This window comes from Sorex fumeus, unplaced genomic scaffold (genome assembly GCF_029834395.1).
Source record: "Sorex fumeus unplaced genomic scaffold, SorFum_2.1 ptg000002l, whole genome shotgun sequence".
Taxonomy (NCBI): Eukaryota; Metazoa; Chordata; class Mammalia; order Eulipotyphla; family Soricidae; genus Sorex; species Sorex fumeus.
In genome coordinates, this window is record NW_026606059.1 from 64,267,009 (window position 1) to 64,288,516 (window position 21,508).

Sequence of the window (21,508 nt, forward strand, 5' to 3'; positions counted from 1 at the left end):
CTTCTGGAACTGTGAGTTACCATGGATGGTCTTGGTCAACATGATGATCTCAGACAGTCTTTCACCCTGTTCATTCCATTCTAGACCATGGGTCCTGATGTGGATTTCTTCGGCTGATCTTCTCGGTCCTATCTTGGCATTAAAATCACCGACAATGATCTTGTAGAAGGTGTGGTCTTCTTTATAGTACTTCTCCAGCTCCATGTAGAACTTCTCAATTTCTTCTTCATCATAATTGAGGCTGATAAAATCTCAAGGCCTAACTAGGCTGCCAAAATGAAGGAAGACAAGAATGATTGTACTTTCAATGCACGTATGCTAGCATTGGATGCATCCATCAAGGACCTGATGGTACAAGCGCAAAAGATCAAATACGACTTCATTGGTCTGACCGAGACAAGAAGGCATCAATCACGTCACGCTGTTTTCAACACTGGGGAAGAATTGTTCCTTGGACCATGCGATAAAAGAGGCGTCGGAGGCGTCGGTGTCCTTGTCAACACGAACTTGGCCATGAGCATTGATTCATTCGAATGCCTAACAACCGAATTGGACGTTTACAATTGAATATATGTGGCTCACTGCTGGCAGTTTCTATCTTCAAACCAGTGAGAATGGCACATATGAAATATACTGGTAACAATCTGTGTTGGTGGGGTGTGGTAAAAAAAAGAAATCTCATCTACCACTGGTGTAAATGTTACCTGGTTCAATCTCTATGGAAAAGAGCACGGGGATATCTCAGTTAACTAAGAATTCTGCTGCCATGTGACCCAACAATTTCACTCTAGATATTTTACTCTACCCCCAGGACACAAAAACATTCATTCGAAAAGATATATGCACACTATTATTCATTGCAACACTTAGTACAATGGCTAAGATATGGAATCAAATTCTGTGTTCAACAATAGATAAGTAGATCGTAAATGTGATACATATATATATATATCATGCAATGCTGTGCAGCTGTAAAGAAAGATGAAATTGTGTAACTTGCTGCAACTGGAACATAACATGTTAGATGAAGTAAGCCAGAAGGAAAAGGACAAAGACAGAATGATCTCACGTATACAAAAACTGGATAAGGGAATGTAATCTTTGAAGGTGGGGATGCCTAGATTACCCTTGGACCCAGCATATAGTGGGAAGGGCAGAGAAAGAAGAAATCAAGGGGGGAAGGGTTGCATAGGAAACAATGAGGAGCAAGAATCAAGGCGATCAGACTACTTGTGTACGAAGAACTAGTTATAGCTAAATATTCAAACCATAGAGTCAACAACACTGAAAACAAGAGTCAGAACTTTAAGAATCAAACTTAAAAATATTTTTATCAATGTGGAAGGTGGGAATGGGAGGGTGTGTGGGAGAGAACCCGGGACCCCTACTGGAAGGAAAAGATATTGGTGGGAGGACTGGTAATGGAACACGGTAAATCTAAAACACAACTGTGAGTAAACTTGTAATTTTTTTTAAAACTCTAAGGAGATAGACTAGGGGGAACAATAATAAATATACCCAAGGAATTGAAATAAGCATTCAAACAAATGCTTATAGCAATTCTTAAGTCATGGTCCTCCCGTTATTCATCGATTTGCTAGAGCGGGCCCAGTAACATTGTGAGACTTGTTGTTACTATGTTTGGCATATTGAATACGTCATGGGTAGCTTGCCAGGCTTTGCCGTGTGGGCGAGATACTCTCAGTTGCTTGACCGGCTCTCCGAGAGGGGTGGAGGAATCGAATTCAGGTCAGCCATATTGGCTGCGTGTAAGGCAAACGCCCTACCCACTGTGCTATCGCTCCAGCCCCATAGCAATATTATTTATAATAATCAAAAAGTTCATCAGCAATTCAAAACAATACAAATGTTCATCAACTGAAGAACTGATAAAATTTGTGTAACTAGAATAGTATTCAGTTAATAGAAAGAAAGTACAGATACATGCTACACTGTGGATGACGTTAGAAAACATGGTAAAGGTAAAGGTAAAGGCCCTCCTGTTGTTCGTCGATTTGCTTGAGCGGGCCCAGTAACATCTCCATTGGAGACTTTGTTGTTACTGTGTTTGGCATATCGAATACATCACGGGTGGCTTGCCAGGCTCTGCCGTGCTGGCAAGATACTCTCGGTAGCTTGCCGGGCTCTCCGAGAGGGGTGGAGGAATCGAACTCAGGTCGGCCATGTTGGCTGCGTGCAAGGCAAACGCCCTACCTCTGTGCTATCGCTCCAGCCCTGGAAAACATGATACTAAGTTAAATACTCAAACTAAGAAAACATGATACTAAGTTAAATACTCAAACACAAAAGATCATATTTTCCATAATTTCATTTACATGAAATATCCAAAATAAGAAAAAATATAGATTAGTATTTTCCAGGGACTAGATCGAGGAGGTAATAAGAAGTTATTACCAATGGATATGGTAGCACTTTGGGGATCATAAGAGTATTCTAGCATTAGTTATTAGCGATGTTTGCACAACACAGTAAAAGCACTAAATGACACTGAATTATACATTTTTTAAATAGGGGAAGTGGAGCTGAAGTACAGCAGATAGGGCGTTTGCCTTGCATGCAGATGTCACGGGTTCAAGCTCCAGCAATCCATTTGGCCCCCCGGGCCCTTGCAGAAGTGATCCCTGAGCACAGAGCCAAGATTAATCCCTGAGCACTTCCAGGTTTGAACAAAAAATAAAAGCAAAACAAAATAAAAATTGTAAAGTGGGCCGGGAATGTGGCTCAGTGGTAGCACATATGAACTGATGTGAAGGACTGAGTTTTATGAGCAGCAGCACACGACATAAATAAATAAAAAAAATAATTAAAAATGAAATGACTGAAGTGATGGTCTTGATAGTATGTAAGAAGAAAATAAAAGATACGCTATGGGAATGGTTAATTATGGGGACGGGAAGAAATTTTATATGAAAAACATGAACAACTATTTTTTTAATTATGTTCTAAAGGAAGTAGAGAAATGATACTGTATCTGGAATGAATTGTGGTCTGAGGGAAAGTTTTTAAATATTTAATATGACATTATGATATAAATATGAAGTAGATAATTATGGTAGATTCAACTCAGAATGAACAGATAGAACCACTGAATAATTTAGATGCTTGAATCTGTCGTTCACTTTTGCCATTGATACACTGATAGAGGAAAATCAGGGCACACCTAACTGTTGCATTGCTTAAAATATCAATTAGATTTCCCTAGTTAATTATCCCATAATGGAAGGGTAGATAAAGCTCACTGATTTATACTAAGAGCAAATGTATAAAAGAGAAATTTTATTTACAACTGATGAAGAGAACAATTGAGGAATAGAACAGGTGAATAACTCTAAAGTGGACGATTACATATCAGTGTAATTTAATACAATCCAGGTACCTAGAAGAGTATTTCCTAAAGTAAGCAATAGTTCCCCCCACCCTACCCTGCCTTCGAGCGATCTGGAATGATGGGAAGCTGAGTAGTAGCATCAAATGCTTTAGGGAATACTTTGTTAGCCCACTTTAAAAAAAATAAAAGTAGTTTGCAAGGAGGTGCTGATTGTTTTTCTGAAATGGGGGTGAGGCTAAATAAGTTTGGGAACCTCTTATCTAGAGTTGAAAACATTCTATCAACTTTTGCCATTTTTCTTATTTAAAGTTAAAACTACATTTCCTGTATCAATGTCCTCTTTCATTTCCTTAAACATGTAATTTTGGAGAATTTCAAACATATGCCAAAGGAGAGATAAGTATTAAGAGGATTATATGCAGAAAAGTAAGTCAGATGGAGGAGGACACACACTGAATTATGTGAAATATAAAAAAAAAGAATATGCAAAATGAACATTTGAATTGTGACTGGAAAACTTGAGGTTTCCAAAGGGAGCAAGCAGTGGAGGTTAATCTAATGGACTGTGGTAGAAGTACGTTGGAGTAAGTATGTTGTGGTAACATACATCCAGAGATGTGTAAACCTGTGCCTTTAAACATATGGTTTTATAAACCAGTACTACTACTTCAATATACACACATACATACACAAAGTGATTCTCCCCTAGATAGTTTGCACAAATTCAGTCATTATTAACTCACAATCTCATTTTTGTTTGCTTTTGGGGGAGGCCACACAAAAGGAGGTGCTCAGGGGCTGCTCCTGACTCTGCTCAGGAGTTACTTCTGTCAATGCATCAAGGTCTCTCTGAAACATCATAGCTAATTTTGCCTAGCTATACCCCTCCCCCAATCCCACTTTAGGAATTGTTTTGTAATACATCCCAAGCATCCTATTATTTAATTTGCAATTCTTTCACCATGCATATTTCTAAAAGACAATACCATTCCATCCCTAACTTAAGTAGTTATTTAATATTAACTTTTATTTTTTAACATTATCCTTTTGAACCTGACCTTCCATGAACATAAAGGACAAAGTGTTTGTCCATCTTAAAACTCATTCTGCAACTTAAAATCCTTTCAGTGATTGATGTAGCACTTTACCATGATTTCAAGCCAATGCATAGGAAGAGATACAAGGAAGGAGAGAGTGGAGAGACAGTTAAGGCTCTTGTCCATGCACATGACCCTCATGCAATCCCTTACACAGTGTCTGATCTCCTGAGCACTGCCTAGCATGATCTCTGAGCACAGAATGCAAAGTAAGTCCTGGGCACCACTGGGTGTATCGCAAAAACTGAAAGAAAAAAAAAGAAGAAAAAGGGAGGGACTGGAGCAATAGTACAGGAGGTAGGGCATTTGCCTTGCACGCAGCCAACCCGGGTTCAATTCCCAGCATCCCATATGGTTCTCTGAGCACCACCAGGAGTAATTCTCAGTGCACGAGCCAGGAGTAACCCCTGTGCAACGCCGGATGTGACCCAAAAAGCAAAATAAATAAATAAAAAGGGAAGAGAATACTTTTATATCAGATCCACCTTTGCCAGTGAAAGGTGATTGATTATGGACCATCCAGAGAAGCAATTATACTTAACCTATGCTCAATGTAAAGCTAAGAAGGAGAATGTTTTAGTCAGAAAACTATCCCAAGAATAATCTATGTCTACTGCACCTTGATAACTCCATGGAGGGTGAGACTTTCCCATACCAACTAGATATTGCTTTGCACTTACGTATTGCAGATCTATACATTGCAGATATAGACTCGCACTTGTCTTTTATGTGAAAGATCTTATTCGATCACCAGCACTTCATGGTCCCTGAGCACCACTGGAAGGATCCCTGAGCAATAAGTCAGGAGTAAGCCCTTAACATCACCAGATGTGATCCCAGACACCTCCAAAACCAGTTTTCCAGTATCAACAAATTTTAGCAACTTCCACTAACATGAGATTTTATTCTCAAAGGAAATCTATAAAATATTTCCAGTAAAGCTAAAATCTAGAATATGGAACCGGTAAGATTTGGAATTAAAAGTATAAATTCATTTTTCCCAGCACATTAATCTTTCCCCCATTGAATTAATGGGAGGCATATTTGCATAATTGTCTAGCCCCAGAAGATTGTATATAATGCCACTTCAAGTGAATTGTCAGCTCAGTTTAGTAACACGCTCTGTCTCTGAAACTATCTAACATCTAACTCAAGTTTTCATTTGTCCTTTCACAATTTCCATCAAGTTACCCTCTCCTTATTTCTAGGAAAAATACTGCATTTGTGCTATTACCTTGATTAGTAGTGGTATAACATGTTATTTTAAGTTCCATGGACTACTTATTAAAAGTGCTTCCATTTTTTGTTAATTTTATAGATTTTAAAATATAAACTCTCAGCCTATTTCCCTCAGGTTCACTCCATTATTTTTATTAAGCAGTTTGGCATAAAGAAAAAAGTAATATATGTGACATTACAACAGCAAAAATGCTTGCATTTGGGAATGGCTAGAGGGATTTAGCAAAAACTTTATTTTCTTTCAGATAAGTACCCATTACTCTGAGAGATTTAGCATCATTACAGAAGTGATGATGGGCTTGGAAAAGTAGGAAATGCATCAAAATAGTCATCATGAACAGTAACCAAAAAATATAAGCTAAAGAGTAAAACTGTTCCTGGTATTGGAATATTATTAGCATAATAAAATTTTCTGAGAAATGCCCAAGTGGCATACATATTCCCTGACTCTTTGTAGCTCCCCCAGGGTCTCAAACTTAACAATCCTGGACAAAAATCACAGTTCCATCTGGTCCAGAGGCCCGTAGTATCCTGAGCAGAGCACTAGCACAGCTTGACAGGCATGTAAGTAGCCCTTCTCAGGAGCACTATCTTAAATCAGATCTTAGTTAGATCTTAATCTGAACTCAAATTCACAAGCCTGAAGCTGCACATGTGACTATGAGGAAATCTATTACTCCTATGACTTCCAAAATCTCTTAATATACACATCAACACTACTTTACTTAGCATCTATTGCATTAAAAACTATTTCATTCTACAGTTTGCTGCTGCTTTATGGATGAAACTGAAAGGTATGTTAAGCTAAGTGAATCAAGGGAAAAGGGCAAATATTGAATGATCTTTCTCCTGTGTGGACTGTAATAAAGCATAGTGAGTTCATAGGCCAATAACAACAATCCCCTAAAGTGGAATTATAGAACAGAGTCCACTAAGGCTAGGAACTGGGGTTGTAAGAAACCTAGAGACAGTGGCAGAGGGACTTGACACTCTGGTGGGGGGGAGGAGTATACCAACTTTGTATGCCTGAAACAATACTATCAACATTATGGGAATCACAGTGCTGATATTTAAAAATAATAAAATAATAAAAAAAACACTATGATTTTAGTTCTTAAAATGTTCCCTCTTTTTTTGGTATTAGTGTGCATATGTGGTGGGGGCTGAGGGGGAGGAGCAGGAACACACCTGGTGGTGCTCAGGGGTTACTCCTAGTTCTGCACTCAGGAACCACTCCTGCCGGGCTCAGGAGAACATATGGGATGCCAGGAATCAAATCCAAGTTAGCAGTCTACAAGTCAAGTGCTTTACCCGCCATACAATCTCTTTGGTCCTATTTTTGAGACTATTTTAGATGGTACTATTTAAATGGTACTATTGACATTAGATGAAAAATCTACATATTTCATTATTTCCCATCTATCCGATTAACCTAAAATATCAGGCCAGAGAGAGTTCAGGGGTTAAGATGCCTTATATGTAGCAGACCGTGGTTTTATCCCAGGCACCACATATAGTTTCCTAAGCATCAGCAGGGGCAATTCCTGAGCACAGAGCTAGGCGCTCTGCCAGGTGTGGCCAAACCACCCACCAAAAAAGCTATTAAAGGGCATAATCATTCTTTCTAGGTATTTTTCTGTAATGCAATAACATTAAACTACTACTGAAAATCTGTTTGGCTTAGTCCTCTCAATCTCCCTATATGCTATTTTTTTCAATATTATGGTATTTTAATGTAGAAGCAGTAGACATTAAAAAATCACCTCACCAAAAAATGTATACAGAAAATAAATATAGTGAAATTTTAAAACATAATTTGTGCTACATACCACCAAAATATTTTTATAATTATGCAACATTACTGCCATTATTTTCTTTTTTGTGTTTTGTATTTGTGTGTTTTTATATACATGTGTGAGCATTTTCTTATTTTCTAGAGAAGCACAGCAGTAGGGCGTTTGCCTTGCACGCAGCCAACATGGCTGGCCCGAGTTCGATTCCTCCGCCCCTCTCGGAGAGCCCGGCAAGCTACCGAGAGTATCTCGCCCGCACGGCAGAGCCTGGCAAGCTCCCCGTGACGTATTCAATATGCCAAACACAGTAACAACAAAGTCTCCAATGGAGACGTTACTGGGCCCGCTCGAGCAAATCGATGATCAACGGGAGGGCCTAGGGAAAAATAATAAGGGGCTGGAGCGATAGCACAGCAGTAGGGCGTTTGCCTTGCGCGCAGCCAGCCTGGCTGAGCCAGGTTCAATTCCTTTGCCCCTCTCGGACAGCCTGGCAAGCTACCGAGAGTATTCAATATGCCAAGCACAGTAACAAGAAGTCTCATAATGGAGACGTTACTGGGCCTGCTCGAGCAAATCGATTAACAACGGGAGGACAGGTTAATCTCAGGATAAATGAGTTCAAGTAACTAGTTTTTTTTTTTTTAATTAGTGAAACACCATGAGGTACAGATGTAGACTTACAAGTTGTTGTGCTTGGGTTTCAGTTATACAATAACCAAGTACCCATCCCACCACCAGTGCCCATTCTCCACCCTCACCAATCCCAGTATCCCTCCCACCTCCCCATCCCCCCATCCCACCCTGCCTCTGTGGCAGGGCACTCCCTTTTGTTCTCTCTCTCCTTTTGGGTGCTGTGGTCTGCAGAAGAGACATTGGGTGGCAATCATGTTCGGTCTATAGACTACTTTCAGCATGCATCTCCCATCCTGGGCGGATCTTCCCACCACCCTTTATTTGGTGCTCCCTTCTCTATCTGAGCTGCCTTTACCCATAGAGTGTGTGACTGGCCTCTAAGTCATGGAGTGAACAATCTGGTATTTATCACAGCTGTTCTTGGGTGTTAGTCTCTTATTTTGTTACTTTATGTTACCCGGATGAATGCAATCTTTCTATGTCTGTCCCTCTCTTTCTGACTCATTTCACTTAGCATGATATTTTCCATGTAGTACCACTTGTATATAAATTTCATGACTTCATTTTTTCTAACTGCTACATAGTACTCCATTGTGTAGATGTACCAAAGTTCCTTTAACCAGTCATCTGTTCTCGGGCACTCAGGTTTTTTCCATATTCTAGCTATTGTAAACAGTGCTGCAATGAACAAACAAGTGCAGATGTCACTTCGACTATACGTATATGCTATTTTTTAATGTTATGCATAATTCTGTTTCAAAGATTAAGCAATTCCAAGAAACAATTCAATAAAATAATGTGTAAAACAAACAACTCTGCTATTATATGGTCACCTAATTTGCAATTGTTTTATCTTGCAAAGTCTCATTTCTATACTTATGTCTTGGTGAAATGATTGGACATACAACGAACACAGATGTTTTTGTAAAGATATTAAAGATAGTGACAGTGCTAATGTCTAGTTTTCCTAAATTGTGTTATCAACTGAATAATCAGAATAGAAACCATATTCAAAGGCAAAAAAAGATTAAATCCATTATATAAATCCACCCTTCAATGGCTTTAGTCAAATTCACAATTATTAAAATTGACAGATACACATCCATCAAATAAGTATTTCTAGGAAAGGGAGATACTGACTAAAGGTAATCTCGCTAACAAAAAAATTAACCTGGGGGCTGGAGCGATAGCACAACTGGTAGGGTGTTTGCCTTGCACACAGCCGACCTGGGTTCGATTCCCAGCATCCCATATGATCCCCTGAGTACTGCCAGGGGTAATTCCTGAGTGCAGAGCCAGGAGTGACCCCTGTGCATCGCCGGGTGTGATCCAAAAAGGAAAAAAAAAGAAAATTTAACTCAACACTTTATTAAAGGACATGAGTAAATGTTGATAAATGAAAGTTCAAGTCAAAATAGAAAATATACCTCATTCAAAAGAATCAAACCTAGCAGATAACTTCTTGTATTGAAAAATCTATGTATGTATTTTAAAAATTCATTAAAAGGGAAGTAGGACTGGTGAACAGCTATTGGATATGAATAAATGGCTCAAGAGCAAAGGAGTAATGTGACTTGGGGGTTCAGTATAGACTGAGAAGGATGGGGACACATGGGGACAAAGAAGGGAAAAGAAAGAACAACTTTTTCAGTAAAAGTTACACAATAAACTTAGAGCAAAGTATAGCTAAAGATTCATTTAAACTATCTCATTATTTGCTGCTGTTCTTAAAAGTAATGTTTGATAAAAATTTGCCATAACTTTTGGCTATTTCATTTCTCATGACGTTAAAGAAGCAAGAATAATAGCTATAATTGAGAGATATACTATTCATTTTGTATAGCACTGTAGCACTGTCCTCCCATTGTTCATTGATTTGCTCGAGCTGGCACCAGTAACATCTTCATTGTGAGACTTGTTGTTACTGTTTTGGGCATATCCAATACACCATGGGGAGCTTGCCAGCCTATGCCATGCAGGTGGGATACTCTCAGTGGCATGCCGAGCTCTCTGAGAGGGATGGAGGAATCAAACTCCAGTCGGCCACGTGCAAGGAAAACACCCTACCTACTGTGCTATCGCCCCAGCCCCATTTTGTATATATCTCATTTATTCTTTTTCAAAATCATGAAGAGTATTTATCCTCATTTCTTTTCTATTGTGTTGTTTGTTCATTTGGATCACACTTGGCGATGTGATGCTCTTGTCCGACCAGAAGTCCACTTATTCTGCATGGCTTGGGAGATGATTCATGTCACCTGATTTCTCAGGGATGTCACCTGATTTCTCAGGGACCCACAGACCCAGGCTGGAAAGGAGTCAGTCCTAACTTCAGCACAAGTGTTCTGGGTCTGTCACTTTTACATCACAGAGAAGAATTTCAGGAAGAGGCAAAAGAGTGAAGCAAGGTAGTTTTCTTGAATGAAACTTACTTAGAAAGACATGAGGGCAGAGAAAGAGGGTACATGTTCGAAAGAGAGTCTGGGTTTCTCCAGAATGGAAAAAGAAATGTAGAGAAAGGCAAGCAAGATGTGTGTTTAAGAGAGAACAGAGGCTTGAAGAACAATAAAAGAAACAGAGAAGCAAATGTGATCCTTGTTAAAGAAAGAGCACAGGCTTAAAGAGCAAGCCCTGAAAGCAAGGCTTTTCAGAGGAGCTTTTATAGAATTCTTCCAAATGGTTTATTTTGGAGTTCTGCAAAACATACAAATTAATCTGGGTCTTGTCACAGGAAAGCCTGGCACTGATGATGGTCTTCCCATAATCTTATCTCTTGCTCTGTTGATGATCTTTTCATAATTTCATAAGTTCTTCTGTAGGATATCCTTTTCAGAGTCCAGCCTTCTCTGGGTGTGGCCTATGATTTCTGCATCTGTGTGGTGCCTCTGTTTCTACTCTCCAAAAAGCTCAGGAATTGTATTTCTTTTTTTTAATTTATATATTGAATCACCATGAGAAAAGTTACAAAGCTCTAAGTTTAAGTCTCAGTCATACATTGATCAAACACCCTTCCCTTCACCAGTAATAATTTTTCACAACCAAGAACCCAAATATAACCCCCTCCCAACCCTACCGATGCCTGTGAGGTAGATGATTTCTACTTAACTCTCTCTCTCTACTTTGATTACATTCATTATTTCAACAAAAGATGCACCATTATTGTTTGGAATTTCCCCCCCCCCCCCCAACAATCAGAATTGCTGAAAAGGCATTGTGAAATAATTTGATTTCTATTGCTGGTTATGAAAACCATATGATGTTGTGCAGCCACAATTGCAGCCGTGCAATTTTCTTTTCTTTTCTTTTCTTTTTTTTTTATGTAGGAGTACTGCTAATTATTCAGCCACTGATTAGCTGAGACTCATATAATGTCATGTGGCCGCAATAGCAGCCGCGTGATTTTGGATTTCTGCAAAGAGCCAGATAATTATGAGATTGGTTTCTGTGCATCTGGTGTTATGGCCGTGCCAGAGAGCCACTCGTGGGGAGCAACTCGTGACCTCGGTGGGGCATGAAGGACAAGCTGGTACCGCCCCCCTTCCCCTGAGACTGCAGTTGCCCCATCACCACCAGCTCATACCTACAGCTGTGCAATTTTCAATTTCTAATATTTTACTAATTTAAGTCTGGAGGGATTTCTGTCAAGAGCCGGATAATTACGAGATTGGTTTCTGTGAGTCTGGTGCCATGGCCATGCGGTGGGGGGGGGGGGGGACTCGTGGCCTCGGTCAGTCGTAAAGGACGAGCTGATTCCAGGAATTGTATTTCAAAGGGATGTAGTTTTCATACCTTTGGGCTACTTCATGGCTCTGCAATCTCTTCTTAAATGTTATTTTTTTCTAAAAAAATACTTTAGGAAGAAACCCTCTTTCTATCTGCCTACAATGCAATGAAAGAGGATTCACCATAGAATGTAATCTCATCCATATGATCTTCAACCTCACTGAAGATGTTTGTCAATTAGTTGTGTTGTTTGTTTTTGTTTGTTTGTTTTTGCTTTTTGGGTTACACCTGGCAATTAACAGGGGTTAATCCTGGCTCTGCACTCAGGAATTACTCCTGGTGGTGCTCAGGGGACCATATGGGATGCTGGGAATCGAACCGGGTCAGCTGCATGCAAGGCAAATGCCCTACCCACTGTGCTATCACTTCAGCCCCTGCCAATTAGTTTTTAAACCATTTAATAGCTGGTATACATAAAAGCTTATTTCTAAAGTGGTTATTAAATTATTAGAGATAGTACAGAGGGTAGATAGTGTGCCTTGCATTTGGCTGACCTGGGTTTGATCCCTGGCATCACACATGGTCCTCTGAGCAATGTCAGGAGTGATCCCTGTGCCAGAGCCAGGGATAAGCCCAGAACATCGGTAGGTATGGTCCCCAAACCAAAACAAAACAATAACAAATTTTTTTGTTTAAATATTTAGTTTGCTTGAGCGGGCCCAGTAACGTCTCCATTGGAGACGTTGTTGTTACTGTGTCTGGCATATCGAATACTCTCCGTAGCTTGCCGGGCTCTCCGAGAGGGGCGGAGGAATCGAACTTGGGTCGGCCATGTTGGCCGCTTGTAAGGCGAACGCCCTACCTCGTTAGTATAGTGGTGAGTATCCCCGCCTGTCACGCGGGAGACCGGGGTTCGATTCCCCGACGGGGAGGCTAGAGCGTTTCTTTAGGGCTGGAGCGATAGCACAGCGGCAGGGCATTTACCTTGCATGCAGCCAACATGGCCGACCCGAGTTCGATTCCTCCGCCCCTCTCGGAGAGCCCAGCAAGCTACCGAGAGTATCTCGCCCGCAGGGCAGAGCCTGGCAAGCTCCCCATGACGTATTCGATATGCCAAACACAGTAACAACAAAGTCTCCAATGGAGACGTTACTGGGCCCACTCGAGCAAATCGACGAACAACGGGAGGACCTTTACCTTTACCTTTAAATATTTAGTTAGGGAGAGGAGGGCTAAAGTTAATACTTGATTAATGAGGGTATGATTTGGTGTATTTGTAGTAATGTATTTTGAGATGACAACAATTTTCTGAGTTAAGTTTGTTAAAAACATCACTAGAGAGAGAGGATTCAAAGGTTTAGAGCATTTTGTTTGTATTTATAAGGGGAAATCACATAGAAAGTAGTCAAATTGCTTGTACCCCTTTACTCTCTGGGTTTGAGATTTCAATGACTATCCTTAATATCAATCATAGAGTCGCCATTTTTTTTTTAAAAAAAGATCAATTTTGAGTGGGGAATTGGGCCACACCCAACTGTGTTCTAGGTTTACTCCTGGCTCGACATTCAGGGATCACTTTTTTGTTTAAATTTTATTTTATTGAATCACCATGAGCATTACAAAGCTGTTCATGATTGGGTTTTAGTCATTCAATGTTTTGACATCCATCCCTCCACCAGTGTAATTTCCCAGCACCAGTGTCCCCAGTTTCCCTCCCTTCCCACCTCCAACCCCCCCTCCCCCGCATGGCTTTATGGCAGGCATCTCTCTTCTCTCTATTTCTCTCTCTCATTTTAAGCATTATGGTTTGCAATACATATGCTGAAAGGTTATCATGTATAACCCCTTAACTACTTTCCACAATCAGTTGTCCAGTTGTCTAATATTGTCATAATAGACTCTCCTCTATCTTAACTACGCTCCACTCCCCACATCCTTGTGGTAATTTCAGGGATCACTTCTGGCTTGGCTTGGTAGACCATGAAAAGTGCCAGGGAACAAACCTAGATTGACCACGAGCGAGGCAAATGCCTTGCCCACTATATTCTCTCTCTGTCTCTCTCTCTCTCTGTGTCTCTCTCTCTGTCTCTCTCTCTCTCTCTCTCTCTCTCCAATCCAAGAACATTTTTTTAAATTTTTATTGAATATCAATGAGAAATACCATTACAAAGCTTTTCATGATTGGGTATCAGTCATACAATGATCCAACACCCATCTCTCCACCAGTGTACATTTCCCAGCACCAATGTCCCCCATTTCCCTCTCACCACCCCACCACAACCAGCAGCAGCCTGCCTTTATTACAGGCACTTTTTTCTTTCATTCTCTTCTTTTGTACATTATGGTTTGCAATACAGGTACTAAGAAGTCATCGTATTTGATCAGGGCATTCAGTACTTTTATCAGGAAGGTAAGGGTGGAGTAGCTTTTCAACTGGGTAGCAGCTTTGGGGTGTGGACAAGTACAGGGAAGTAAGAGGAGGTAGACTACCCAGATCCCCCAAAAGCCTGAAGATTTCAATCACAGAACCCACATACCCAAAATGTCAGCATATCATATTTGAGTGAGGCCTGTCCTGAGATGGTGGAATCTGTCTGGGGTCATGGCAGTGATTTAGGATTGTGGGAGCAAGCAGCTGCCCGGGGGCTCTGCTTGGGGAGGCACCAGGCTGACCCACCCACCTCTGATTTACCCTGCTCTGTTCAGCCTTGCATGGGTCAGAGATTAACTGTGACTTTTGATCTCTTTCATGTTTTTTCATGGGTCTCTGAAGCAAGATCAATAAATGAGCTTGTATAGCTGAGTTGGATGTGGTTTATGGGTATGGTTCCCACATATCTAATTTTTGGCTGTTTAATGTCTTGGGAAACCTAAGTTGTTAGGGTCCGGTCAGAGGCACAGTGGCAATTTGGGGAAGTCTGAAGGTACATCAGGCTGAAGGTACAATCAGGAAGCCTGAAGGTACCATCGGGCTACTGATGCACTCACCCATGGGTACAGGTTGACCTGCTGGTGGCACCACAAAAAAACCCAAAAACGTTTTTAATAAACAACTGAAATACTGAAACATACCATGTGCTCAATAAAGCCTTAAATTCCAACTGCCACAGACAATAGGCTAACAACTAGTTTCTTAAACTATAAATGAATGTGTGGGGGGGGGGGGTCATTAAAAAATTGGCAAAAGCAAAAGATTTCTGAACAAACAAAATTTTAATTCCAAATCAACTGTTTCTGGCAGTACAAACTATGTTACATTTTTCTCTCTTTTAATTCTTTTGGTTTTTGAAGCACACCAGTGGTATTCAAAGAGGGTCTTGGAGGACCATATATAATGGAAGAGATGAAATCCAGTTAGAACATATGCAAGGCAAGCACTTTACACTCTGTGCTATCTCTCCTGCCCCATGTTTCATTTCTTAATCAAAAACGGGACATGAGAGGAAAATGTTTAAGAAACCTTAAGCTAATGGATGCCAGCAAGTACGATAAGTCCTGTCCTAAGCCAAAAATATTGGTAGTCTAAAACTGCTCACTTTCTTATTTACCTGCTGCAACAACATTAAAAGGGTAAAAGTGCATTGTGCTGTGTATTGTTAAAACCTTGGAAGGGTCTAGATGTCATACAAGTTGTTACTAGTGGTGGAAATACATGGAAATATGTGTTATTTCCTCCTGCACTTTGCTTTAAATTGTGTTCACATTTAAAAATAAAAAAATAAATTAGTTATACATCTTTCAAGAAATTCCAAAACAGTTAAGCATGTAGCATACAACTGTGCTGGTTAAAAGTACTAGGAGTTCCCTTGACTACTTAATCTTTGACAAAGGAGCAAGAAATGTGAAGTGGAATAAGGAAAGCCTCTTCAACAAGAGTGCTGGGAAAACTGGATAGCTACCTGCAAAAAAGTGAACTCTGACCTCTGTCTAATGCCAGGCACAAAAGTCAGATCAAAGTGGATAAAAGACCTCAATATCAGTCATGAATCCATAAGGTACATAGAGGAAAATGTAGGCAGAACTCTCCATGACATTGAAGGTAAAAACATCTTTAAGGATGAAACAGCACTGACCATGCAAGTGAAAGCAAACATAAACAAATGGGACTATATTAAACTAAGAAGCTTCTGCACTTCAAAGGAAACAGTGGCCAAAATACAGAAAGAGCCTACAGAATGGGAAAGAATATTTACCCAATACCCATATGATAAGGGATTAATATCCAGGATATACAAGACACTAGTAGAATTATACAAGAAAAAAAACCCAACCCCATCAAAAAATGGGGAGAAGAAATGAACAGAAGTTTCCTCAAAAAAGAAATACAAATGGCCAAAAGGCACATGAAAAAATGCTCTACATAGCTATCTATCAGGGAGATGCAAATCAAAACAACAATGAGATATCATCTCATACCACAGAGACTGGCATACATTCAAATGAACAAAAGCAACCAGTGCTGGCGTGGATGTGGGGGAAAAGCGACAATCTTTCATGTTGGTGGGAATGCCCACTAGTTCAGCCTTTCTGGAAAACAATATGGACAGTCCTTCAAAAACTAGAAATTGAGCTTCCATATTCCCCACAATACCACTTCTGGGAATATATCCTGAGGATACAAAAAAGCACAGTAGAAATGACATCTGTACCTATATGGTCACACTGTTCACAATAGCCAAAATCTGGAAACAATCCAAGTACCCTAGAACAGATGACTGGTTAAAGAAACCTTGGTCCATCTACACGATGGAATACTATCCAACTGTCAGGAGAGATGAAGTCATGAACTTTGCTTATAAATGGATAGACATGGAGAGTATCATGCTAAGTGAAATGAGTCAGAAAGAGAGGGACAGATATAGAAGGACTGCACTCATTTGTGGAGTATAAAACAACATAACATGAGGCTGACACCAAAGGACAGATAGACAGATTGCTCCATAGCTGGAAGCCCGTCTCATGAGCAAAGGGGAGAAGGCAGCTGGAAGAGAAAAGGGATCACTAAGAAAAAGATGGCTGGAGGAATTGGTCGGGATGGGAGATGTGTGCAGAAAGTAGATAAAGACCAAACATGATAGCCTCTCAGTGTCTGTATTGCAAACCATAATGCCCCAAAGTAGAAAGAGATTATGGGGAATCATATCTGCCATGGAGACAGAGGAAGGATGGGAAAGGGGGATTATACAGGGGATATTCGTGGTGGGGAATGTGCACTGGTGGAAGGATGGGTTTTTGATCATTGTGTGATTGTAACCCAAACATGGAAGCTTGTAACTATCTCACGGTCAGTTAATAAAATTAATTTTTAAAAAAAGTACTAGGAGTCCCCTTCAAAGGATAATCATCTCATTGCCCTCCGCTGTCGCTATGAACATTTTGTCTAATTCCATTTAATTAAAAAAAATGTTGAGGATGATAATGGCAATGATGAGAAAAACAGTAAAAATAAATAAATAAATAAAATAGAGTATCCCCTAAACTATTCCAAAGGCTTCTGTATATTAATTCATTAACCCTCACAATACTCCTTAGATGAAAAACCAGAAGCACAAAAACGCAAAGTTCCTTATACTCAGTAATTCTCAATTCTTTTTTGTAAAGCCCTGAAATTTAGAACACAGAGAAGACTCTTTTTAATTTTGATTCTTTTTTACATTTGGACTGTCCCCTCCTTGATGGTTCTAGGAAAATGGAAAGGAACTTCTCAGCAACCATACCCATGGATTTCTTTTCCTGTATTTCTCTCTTGCTCTCTATTGACGCAGGAACTCAACTTCCAGGAACTCAACCTTCTAATCCTCACTCCACAGCCACTTCAAGGAAAGACGTTAGCTCCTACTCCCTAACTTCCCCCTAGTAATTGATTTCCCACATTGTCTGACAGAAACAGGTATCAGAAATTTTAAGATTCCTCCGTGGCCATAGTGCCCTGTAAGTCTCCGTTCGGTAAAAGTTCTAGCTCTGCTCTATTCAATTCAACCCTGATCCTCTACTTGCAGAGCTGACAAGGGAATGTTCTTTAAGGGCACTGGCTGCATGAATGCAAACCCTAAACTTTGTGGACCCCTAAAAGTTTTGCATTTAACTAGGTCACTAAAGAACTACTAACCATGTATGGTGCGGGGTGGGGGGGGTGGGGTGGGGGCGGGACACTCAAAACGGCACGACTGTTCTTTCCCTTACAATCCGTGCAAACACTCAAGCGAACCCCAAATAAACGTCACTGACAAGCACACCCCCCCCCCCCCCCGCGCGCATGCTCCTTAGACGCCTCTCGCAAACGTTAGCAAAGACCCGCTGGAGCCTAGAGCTTCACCTTGGCGCTTGCTCAGCTTCAGGGCTGCCCGGGGCCGGAGCGCCCGGCTCCTCCCCCGTGTCGTCCCCTACCCCCCCCCCCCGGCGGGAAACGCACACTGCGCAGGCGCCGCCCGTTCTCCGGCCCGCGGCCGGCCGCGCAGGCGCGCGGGGACCATTTTGACCGTAAACATCCTGCCGATTTGAACCGACGATTTGGGCGGCCGGAAGAGCCGCGGCATAACGGCCGCCATCTTGTTTGTTTGAGTGACTCGTACCGGAGGCGGCGGCTGTTGGCGGCAGCGGGAGCCGCGCCGAAGCTACACCTCACCGGGGCTCCCCCCCTCTCCCCGCCCCCGTCCCCGACCCTTTTCCCCTCCCCGGGCGCCCAGCCCGCCGGCGCCGGACCAGGTAGGACACTCGGCCGACCCCCTTCGCCGCCTCCCCCTCGGCCCGTCGCTGCCGTCCTGCTGCTGTCCGGGACCCGCACTCCTGGGTGGGTGGGTGGGTGGGTGGGGGCGGGGGGCTCAGGGGGAAGGCGGCCCGCGGAGTCTCGGGGTCCCGGGGCTGCCCCGCGGACGCCCCTCGCCCGCGCGGGTGCCTGGGCGCGGGGCCCGCATCCTCGTGCGGACGTCCGGCTGCGAGGGGTCCCGCTCGGGGGCTGAGGTCGCCCCGCACCCCGCAGGGCCGTTCATCCGCGGGGCCGCGGGTCGCGGTGCGGGGGTGGGGGGTGGGGGGCGCGGAGGGAGGCCCGGATTCCGGCGCGGGGGCCCGCGGGAGTGGCGGCGGCGGTTTGAACGAGCCCGCTCTGGGCAGCGGGCCGCCTCCCGCTCGCTCGGCTGAAAATGGCTGTCCGGGAAGGCGCGGGAGTCCGGGCGCCCTGGCCCGCCAGGCCCGGCCCGAGCGGGCAGCAGCGGCTTGGGGGGGAGGGGGGGGCGGACCTGCGGGCGCCGGGGACCCCGCCAGCCCCTACCACCCCGGAGGCAGTTTTCGCCGGCGGAGGGTGCGGAAAGGCGGCCCCGACCCGGGCCGCACGCGCCCACCTGTCTTCTAGGGCGACCTCGCATCCCTGAAGCCCAGCGGGTCCCGGATCGTGTCCTAGGGGCGCTTTGGTTGGGGGGCGGAGACAAACGCGGGCCCCCTTCTCCCCGGCCCGGGAGCGCTCCCAGAAGGTTCTTGCCGCCTTCGGGCAGGACGGGGGGGGGGGGGGGGGGCTTGCCCCTGTCGCGAGGGACACTGCTGCACTTGGAGGCCACCGTTCGAGTTGAACGCAGGGAGCCAGCGCGCGGGGGTGTGGGGGGCGCCGGTCTGGCCCCCGGATTGTGTTCAGGCTGTGTTCCGCGCCCCCCACCCCACCCCACCCCGGAGGCGCTGCTGTTTTCTTCTCCTGGTTTCTGCTCACCAAGGCTTGGGTTTGAGTTTTTGTCTCTTGGCAAGCGAAAGTTGATGGTTGCCCGGGTTAAGTTTTGAGAGTAAATCGTTCTTTTCTTAGGGGAAGCGGGGGATTGGAGGGGGGCGGGCGTGTGCCGGGTGGACTGAAATTTCAGGATTTGGGAGATCTGCGGGAGAGGCTTAAGTTGGCGAAGTTTATGAAGTGCCCTGCTTAATGTTGGGGAGAATGGATCATTGTTTTTAAGAGGACAGTGATGGGAACGAATGCCGACTTGGTGATACCGTGAAACTATGCTGTAGGTGATTGACGGGGCAGCAGTGCAGAGCTGGTGCGCTTAGAGGGTCCTGGGGGGGGGCGGGGGCGGGGGGAAGCATAGCCTTTACCAAGCAATGTGTTTGTTCTCCAGGTGTTTAAACTTGAATTCCCTTTTTATTGTGATAAAGTGCAGCGTTCTTTTAGTCCTAATTGTTTGGCTACAGAAGGGATTTTTTTTCTCATTCTCTGAGTGGTAATTTTAAATTCTTGAGAAATTTTTTTTTCCCTTAAAAGGTTGTGTCACATTGTTAGATGTGATATTGTGCTGGTACATGTTCTAGTGCAATGAAATTTCTTTTCAATTACTGTTGGGATCTGCAGAGGAACTATTAGGTTTTGGGATGCCATTTCCTTCTCATAATCCTTTCTGGTGAATTATATCCCCTTTTCAAAGACGAGAAATCTAGGACTCAGGTGCTAAGTAACTTATTTATCATTACAAAACAACTGTGTAAGGAGGCAGCTGAATTTGAACCTAGGACTGTCTGATAGGAATGTTAGTGACAAAAGGGGGGTGAAAGTTCTCCTTTCCTGAAAATCTCACACACCAGACATAGTTCCTTTCTTACCTTCTTTAGATATGTTGAAAATCACTGGATTTTGGCCTTTCAGGTTTTCATGTGTAACTTGAGAAAAACTCAGAAAAACTTAAGCAGCTTTTCTCCTTATTAACTGTAGGAAGTGTCTTGACTACGTGTGACAGTTTTTACTTGAAATAGATGATGCGTCTGTTTGCCCCGCAGTTTTGAGGCCTCAAATAAAGCAGTAGATTGGGCTCACTTTGTCCAGTGATCCACTCTCCAACAGTAACCATTGTCATCTGTTTCATAGAGAGACCCCCTCCTAATGTTTGTAACAGTTGCTGGTAGGATATGGAGAAAGGGGGGGGGAGCCTCGTTTACTGTTGGGGTGTAGTTTGGTGCAGCTTTTATGGAAAACAGTAAATTGATTTCTAAACTGTTCTCAAAATGGAACTACCATATATATCCAGTAGTTCCATTCCTAGGTCTCCAAAGAACACAAAAACAATTCCGAAAGTTATGTGCACACTTAGGTTCATTGAGGCACTATTTACAGTAGCCAGGATCTGGAAATAACCCAAGGACTCAACCCAGATGAGTAAATTGTTATGATATATATATAAACTGTGGAATACTACTCAGCTTTTAAAAGATTTTTGCTACAAGATGGACTGAAATGGTGGTGGTGGTGGCGCAATCATGTAAACCAAAATAAGTTAGAAGACTGCTAGTATCTTACGATCTCACTAGTATGGTATATAAAAAAGCAGAGTAAGAGAAGAGAATGTCCAAAGAAAACCCATCTTTAAACTGAAAATGAAGTTACCAAGGTGGGACTAAATTGCTAAAGCATCCAGTGAAATATGTTGAAGGTATGGTTTTTGTGGTTGGCATGGTGCCGTAACATTGTTACTCTAAAACATCTCTCCCCTCCCTCCTCCTTGTAAACTAGTATTACAAAAATAATTTTTTAAAATCACTTACTGTGCTAGATATGTTTTGCTACTAAAAGGCTCTGCTTCTGCTGGCAAGGCAGTGTAGTGTAGTAGTTTAAAAATACGGGCTCTGAAGTTCACTTTCAACTTGGCATTAGTCAATGGGGCTAGAAAACAGCACAGGGGTTAAGGCATTTGGCAGGCCCTTGGCACCCC

The 21,508-nt window shown here is 42.7% G+C and overlaps 1 protein-coding gene and 1 non-coding gene across 2 annotated transcripts in view; both read left to right on the forward strand.

The window, feature by feature from the left end:
• Positions 1-21,508, forward strand: part of RAD21 (RAD21 cohesin complex component) — a 252,255-nt gene that overhangs the window by 198,682 nt on the left and 32,065 nt on the right. The window lies entirely within an intron of this gene.
• TRNAD-GUC (transfer RNA aspartic acid (anticodon GUC)) lies at positions 12,695-12,766 on the forward strand. Its single transcript has one exon. It is a non-coding gene; the product is annotated as a tRNA-Asp (tRNA).